The sequence below is a fragment of the Poromitra crassiceps genome, assembly GCF_964638095.1.
Source record: "Poromitra crassiceps genome assembly, contig: HAP1_SCAFFOLD_391, whole genome shotgun sequence".
Classification (NCBI taxonomy): domain Eukaryota; kingdom Metazoa; phylum Chordata; class Actinopteri; order Beryciformes; family Melamphaidae; genus Poromitra; species Poromitra crassiceps.
Genome location: NW_028152013.1, coordinates 43,453 through 50,694, shown reverse-complemented (window position 1 = coordinate 50,694; position 7,242 = coordinate 43,453).

Here is a 7,242-nt window from a genome sequence, read left to right as displayed (position 1 = left end):
CTGGTCTCAACACTCTGTCTGATTTTAATTTTTTTTTTTTTTTTTTTTTTTTTTCCAAAATCAGATTTGACACCAGAGAGGCTGAAAACCGCACTGAGTCAATGCGGTCTTAGCCTCTCTGGTGTCAACACTCTGTCTGATTTTGGATTTTTTTTTTTTCCAAAATCAGACTTGACACCAGTGAGGCTGAATACCGCACTGAGTCAATGCGGTCTTAGCCTCTCTGGTCTCAACACTCTGTCTGATTTTGGATTTTTTTTTTTTTTTCCAAAATCAGACTTGACACCAGAGAGGCTGAATACTGCACTGAGTCAATGCGGTCTTAGCCTCTCTGGTGTCAACTCTGTCTGATTTTGGATTTTTTTTTTTTTTTTTCCAAAATCAGACTTGACACCAGAGAGGCTGAATACCGCACTGAGTCAATGCGGTCTTAGCCTCTCTGGTCTCAACACTCTGTCTGATTTTAATTTTTTTTTTTTTTTTTTTTTTTCCAAAATCAGATTTGACACCAGAGAGGCTGAAAACCGCACTGAGTCAATGCGGTCTTAGCCTCTCTGGTGTCAACACTCTGTCTGATTTTGGATTTTTTTTTTTTCCAAAATCAGACTTGACACCAGTGAGGCTGAATACCGCACTGAGTCAATGCGGTCTTAGCCTCTCTGGTGTCAACACTCTGTCTGATTTTGGATTTTTTTTTTTTTTTCCAAAATCAGACTTGACACCAGAGAGGCTGAATACCGCACTGAGTAAATGCGGTCTTAGCCTCTCTGGTCTCAACACTCTGTCTGATTTTGGATTTTTTTTTTTTTTTTCCAAAATCAGACTTGACACCAGAGAGGCTGAATACCGCACTGAGTCAATGCGGTCTTAGCCTCTCTGGTGTCAACACTCTGTCTGATTTTGGATTTTTTTTTTTTTTTTCCAAAATCAGACTTGACACCAGAGAGGCTGAATACTGCACTGAGTCAATGCGGTCTTTGCCTCTCTGGTCTCAACACTCTGTCTGATTTTGGATTTTTTTTTTTTTTTTTCCAAAATCAGACTTGACACCAGAGAGGCTGAATACTGCACTGAGTCAATGCGGTCTTAGCCTCTCTGGTGTCAACTCTGTCTGATTTTGGATTTTTTTTTTTTTTTTTTCCAAAATCAGACTTGACACCAGAGAGGCTGAATACCGCACTGAGTCAATGCGGTCTTAGCCTCTCTGGTCTCAACACTCTGTCTGATTTTAATTTTTTTTTTTTTTTTTTTTTTTTTCCAAAATCAGACTTGACACCAGAGAGGCTGAATACTGCACTGAGTCAATGCGGTCTTTGCCTCTCTGGTCTCAACACTCTGTCTGATTTTGGATTTTTTTTTTTTTTTTCCAAAATCAGACTTGACACCAGAGAGGCTGAATACTGCACTGAGTCAATGCGGTCTTAGCCTCTCTGGTGTCAACTCTGTCTGATTTTGGATTTTTTTTTTTTTTTTTCCAAAATCAGACTTGACACCAGAGAGGCTGAATACCGCACTGAGTCAATGCGGTCTTAGCCTCTCTGGTGTCAACACTCTGTCTGATTTTGGATTTTTTTTTTTTTTTTCCAAAATCAGACTTGACACCAGAGAGGCTGAATACCGCACTGAGTCAATGCGGTCTTAGCCTCTCTGGTGTCAACACTCTGTCTGATTTTGGATTTTTTTTTTTTTTTTTCCAAAATCAGACTTGACACCAGAGAGGCTGAATACTGCACTGAGTCAATGCGGTCTTTGCCTCTCTGGTCTCAACACTCTGTCTGATTTTGGATTTTTTTTTTTTTTTTCCAAAATCAGACTTGACACCAGAGAGGCTGAATACTGCACTGAGTCAATGCGGTCTTAGCCTCTCTGGTGTCAACTCTGTCTGATTTTGGATTTTTTTTTTTTTTTTTCCAAAATCAGACTTGACACCAGAGAGGCTGAATACCGCACTGAGTCAATGCGGTCTTAGCCTCTCTGGTCTCAACACTCTGTCTGATTTTATTTTATTTTTTTTTATTTTTTTTTTCCAAAATCAGACTTGACACCAGAGAGGCTGAAAACCGCACTGAGTCAATGCGGTCTTAGCCTCTCTGGTGTCAACACTCTGTCTGATTTTGGATTTTTTTTTTTTTCCAAAATCAGACTTGACACCAGAGAGGCTGAATACTGCACTGAGTCAATGCGGTCTTAGCCTCTCAGGTGTCAACTCTGTCTGATTTTGGATTTTTTTTTTTTTTTTCCAAAATCAGACTTGACACCAGAGAGGCTGAATACCGCACTGAGTCAATGCGGTCTTAGCCTCTCTGGTGTCAACACTCTGTCTGATTTTGGATTTTTTTTTTTTTTTTTTTCCAAAATCAGACTTGACACCAGAGAGGCTGAATACCGCACTGAGTCAATGCGGTCTTAGCCTCTCTGGTCTCAACACTCTGTCTGATTTTGGATTTTTTTTTTTTTCCAAAATCAGACTTGACACCAGAGAGGCTGAATACCGCAGTGAGTCAATGCGGTCTTAGCCTCTCTGGTGTCAACACTCTGTCTGATTTTGGATTTTTTTTTTTTTTTTCCAAAATCAGACTTGACACCAGAGAGGCTGAATACTGCACTGAGTCAATGCGGTCTTTGCCTCTCTGGTCTCAACACTCTGTCTGATTTTGGATTTTTTTTTTTTTTTTTCCAAAATCAGACTTGACACCAGAGAGGCTGAATACTGCACTGAGTCAATGCGGTCTTAGCCTCTCAGGTGTCAACTCTGTCTGATTTTGGATTTTTTTTTTTTTTTTTCCAAAATCAGACTTGACACCAGAGAGGCTGAATACCGCAGTGAGTCAATGCGGTCTTAGCCTCTCTGGTGTCAACACTCTGTCTGATTTTGGATTTTTTTTTTTTTTTTTCCAAAATCAGACTTGACACCAGAGAGGCTGAATACTGCACTGAGTCAATGCGGTCTTTGCCTCTCTGGTCTCAACACTCTGTCTGATTTTGGATTTTTTTTTTTTTTTCCAAAATCAGACTTGACACCAGAGAGGCTGAATACTGCACTGAGTCAATGCGGTCTTAGCCTCTCTGGTGTCAACTCTGTCTGATTTTGGATTTTTTTTTTTTTTTTTCCAAAATCAGACTTGACACCAGAGAGGCTGAATACCGCACTGAGTCAATGCGGTCTTAGCCTCTCTGGTCTCAACACTCTGTCTGATTTTAATTTTTTTTTTTTTTTTTTTTTTTTTCCAAAATCAGATTTGACACCAGAGAGGCTGAAAACCGCACTGAGTCAATGCGGTCTTAGCCTCTCTGGTGTCAACACTCTGTCTGATTTTGGATTTTTTTTTTTTCCAAAATCAGACTTGACACCAGTGAGGCTGAATACCGCACTGAGTCAATGCGGTCTTAGCCTCTCTGGTGTCAACACTCTGTCTGATTTTGGATTTTTTTTTTTTTTTCCAAAATCAGACTTGACACCAGAGAGGCTGAATACCGCAGTGAGTCAATGCGGTCTTAGCCTCTCTGGTGTCAACACTCTGTCTGATTTTGGATTTTTTTTTTTTTTTTCCAAAATCAGACTTGACACCAGAGAGGCTGAATACCGCACTGAGTCAATGCGGTCTTTGCCTCTCTGGTCTCAACACTCTGTCTGATTTTGGATTTTTTTTTTTTTTTTTCCAAAATCAGACTTGACACCAGTGAGGCTGAATACCGCACTGAGTCAATGCGGTCTTAGCCTCTCTGGTGTCAACACTCTGTCTGATTTTGGATTTTTTTTTTTTTTTCCAAAATCAGACTTGACACCAGAGAGGCTGAATACCGCAGTGAGTCAATGCGGTCTTAGCCTCTCTGGTGTCAACACTCTGTCTGATTTTGGATTTTTTTTTTTTTTTTCCAAAATCAGACTTGACACCAGAGAGGCTGAATACTGCACTGAGTCAATGCGGTCTTTGCCTCTCTGGTCTCAACACTCTGTCTGATTTTGGATTTTTTTTTTTTTTTTTCCAAAATCAGACTTGACACCAGAGAGGCTGAATACTGCACTGAGTCAATGCGGTCTTAGCCTCTCAGGTGTCAACTCTGTCTGATTTTGGATTTTTTTTTTTTTTTTTCCAAAATCAGACTTGACACCAGAGAGGCTGAATACCGCAGTGAGTCAATGCGGTCTTAGCCTCTCTGGTGTCAACACTCTGTCTGATTTTGGATTTTTTTTTTTTTTTTCCAAAATCAGACTTGACACCAGAGAGGCTGAATACTGCACTGAGTCAATGCGGTCTTTGCCTCTCTGGTCTCAACACTCTGTCTGATTTTGGATTTTTTTTTTTTTTTCCAAAATCAGACTTGACACCAGAGAGGCTGAATACTGCACTGAGTCAATGCGGTCTTAGCCTCTCTGGTGTCAACTCTGTCTGATTTTGGATTTTTTTTTTTTTTTTTCCAAAATCAGACTTGACACCAGAGAGGCTGAATACCGCACTGAGTCAATGCGGTCTTAGCCTCTCTGGTCTCAACACTCTGTCTGATTTTAATTTTTTTTTTTTTTTTTTTTTTTTTCCAAAATCAGATTTGACACCAGAGAGGCTGAAAACCGCACTGAGTCAATGCGGTCTTAGCCTCTCTGGTGTCAACACTCTGTCTGATTTTGGATTTTTTTTTTTTCCAAAATCAGACTTGACACCAGTGAGGCTGAATACCGCACTGAGTCAATGCGGTCTTAGCCTCTCTGGTCTCAACACTCTGTCTGATTTTGGATTTTTTTTTTTTTTTCCAAAATCAGACTTGACACCAGAGAGGCTGAATACTGCACTGAGTCAATGCGGTCTTAGCCTCTCTGGTGTCAACTCTGTCTGATTTTGGATTTTTTTTTTTTTTTTTCCAAAATCAGACTTGACACCAGAGAGGCTGAATACCGCACTGAGTCAATGCGGTCTTAGCCTCTCTGGTCTCAACACTCTGTCTGATTTTAATTTTTTTTTTTTTTTTTTTTTTTTCCAAAATCAGATTTGACACCAGAGAGGCTGAAAACCGCACTGAGTCAATGCGGTCTTAGCCTCTCTGGTGTCAACACTCTGTCTGATTTTGGATTTTTTTTTTTTCCAAAATCAGACTTGACACCAGTGAGGCTGAATACCGCACTGAGTCAATGCGGTCTTAGCCTCTCTGGTGTCAACACTCTGTCTGATTTTGGATTTTTTTTTTTTTTTCCAAAATCAGACTTGACACCAGAGAGGCTGAATACCGCTCTGAGTAAATGCGGTCTTAGCCTCTCTGGTCTCAACACTCTGTCTGATTTTGGATTTTTTTTTTTTTTTTCCAAAATCAGACTTGACACCAGAGAGGCTGAATACTGCACTGAGTCAATGCGGTCTTAGCCTCTCTGGTGTCAACTCTGTCTGATTTTGGATTTTTTTTTTTTTTTTTCCAAAATCAGACTTGACACCAGAGAGGCTGAATACCGCACTGAGTCAATGCGGTCTTAGCCTCTCTGGTCTCAACACTCTGTCTGATTTTAATTTTTTTTTTTTTTTTTTTTTTTTTCCAAAATCAGATTTGACACCAGAGAGGCTGAAAACCGCACTGAGTCAATGCGGTCTTAGCCTCTCTGGTGTCAACACTCTGTCTGATTTTGGATTTTTTTTTTTTCCAAAATCAGACTTGACACCAGAGAGGCTGAATACCGCACTGAGTCAATGCGGTCTTAGCCTCTCTGGTCTCAACACTCTGTCTGATTTTAATTTTTTTTTTTTTTTTTTTTTTTTCCAAAATCAGATTTGACACCAGAGAGGCTGAAAACCGCACTGAGTCAATGCGGTCTTAGCCTCTCTGGTGTCAACACTCTGTCTGATTTTGGATTTTTTTTTTTTCCAAAATCAGACTTGACACCAGTGAGGCTGAATACCGCACTGAGTCAATGCGGTCTTAGCCTCTCTGGTGTCAACACTCTGTCTGATTTTGGATTTTTTTTTTTTTTTCCAAAATCAGACTTGACACCAGAGAGGCTGAATACCGCTCTGAGTAAATGCGGTCTTAGCCTCTCTGGTCTCAACACTCTGTCTGATTTTGGATTTTTTTTTTTTTTTTCCAAAATCAGACTTGACACCAGAGAGGCTGAATACTGCACTGAGTCAATGCGGTCTTAGCCTCTCTGGTGTCAACTCTGTCTGATTTTGGATTTTTTTTTTTTTTTTTCCAAAATCAGACTTGACACCAGAGAGGCTGAATACCGCACTGAGTCAATGCGGTCTTAGCCTCTCTGGTCTCAACACTCTGTCTGATTTTAATTTTTTTTTTTTTTTTTTTTTTTTCCAAAATCAGATTTGACACCAGAGAGGCTGAAAACCGCACTGAGTCAATGCGGTCTTAGCCTCTCTGGTGTCAACACTCTGTCTGATTTTGGATTTTTTTTTTTTCCAAAATCAGACTTGACACCAGTGAGGCTGAATACCGCACTGAGTCAATGCGGTCTTAGCCTCTCTGGTGTCAACACTCTGTCTGATTTTGGATTTTTTTTTTTTTTTCCAAAATCAGACTTGACACCAGAGAGGCTGAATACCGCAGTGAGTCAATGCGGTCTTAGCCTCTCTGGTGTCAACACTCTGTCTGATTTTGGATTTTTTTTTTTTTTTCCAAAATCAGACTTGACACCAGAGAGGCTGAATACCGCACTGAGTCAATGCGGTCTTTGCCTCTCTGGTCTCAACACTCTGTCTGATTTTGGATTTTTTTTTTTTTTTTTCCAAAATCAGACTTGACACCAGTGAGGCTGAATACCGCACTGAGTCAATGCGGTCTTAGCCTCTCTGGTGTCAACACTCTGTCTGATTTTGGATTTTTTTTTTTTTTTCCAAAATCAGACTTGACACCAGAGAGGCTGAATACCGCAGTGAGTCAATGCGGTCTTAGCCTCTCTGGTGTCAACACTCTGTCTGATTTTGGATTTTTTTTTTTTTTTTCCAAAATCAGACTTGACACCAGAGAGGCTGAATACTGCACTGAGTCAATGCGGTCTTTGCCTCTCTGGTCTCAACACTCTGTCTGATTTTGGATTTTTTTTTTTTTTTTCCAAAATCAGACTTGACACCAGAGAGGCTGAATACTGCACTGAGTCAATGCGGTCTTAGCCTCTCAGGTGTCAACTCTGTCTGATTTTGGATTTTTTTTTTTTTTTTTCCAAAATCAGACTTGACACCAGAGAGGCTGAATACCGCAGTGAGTCAATGCGGTCTTAGCCTCTCTGGTCTCAACACTCTGTCTGATTTT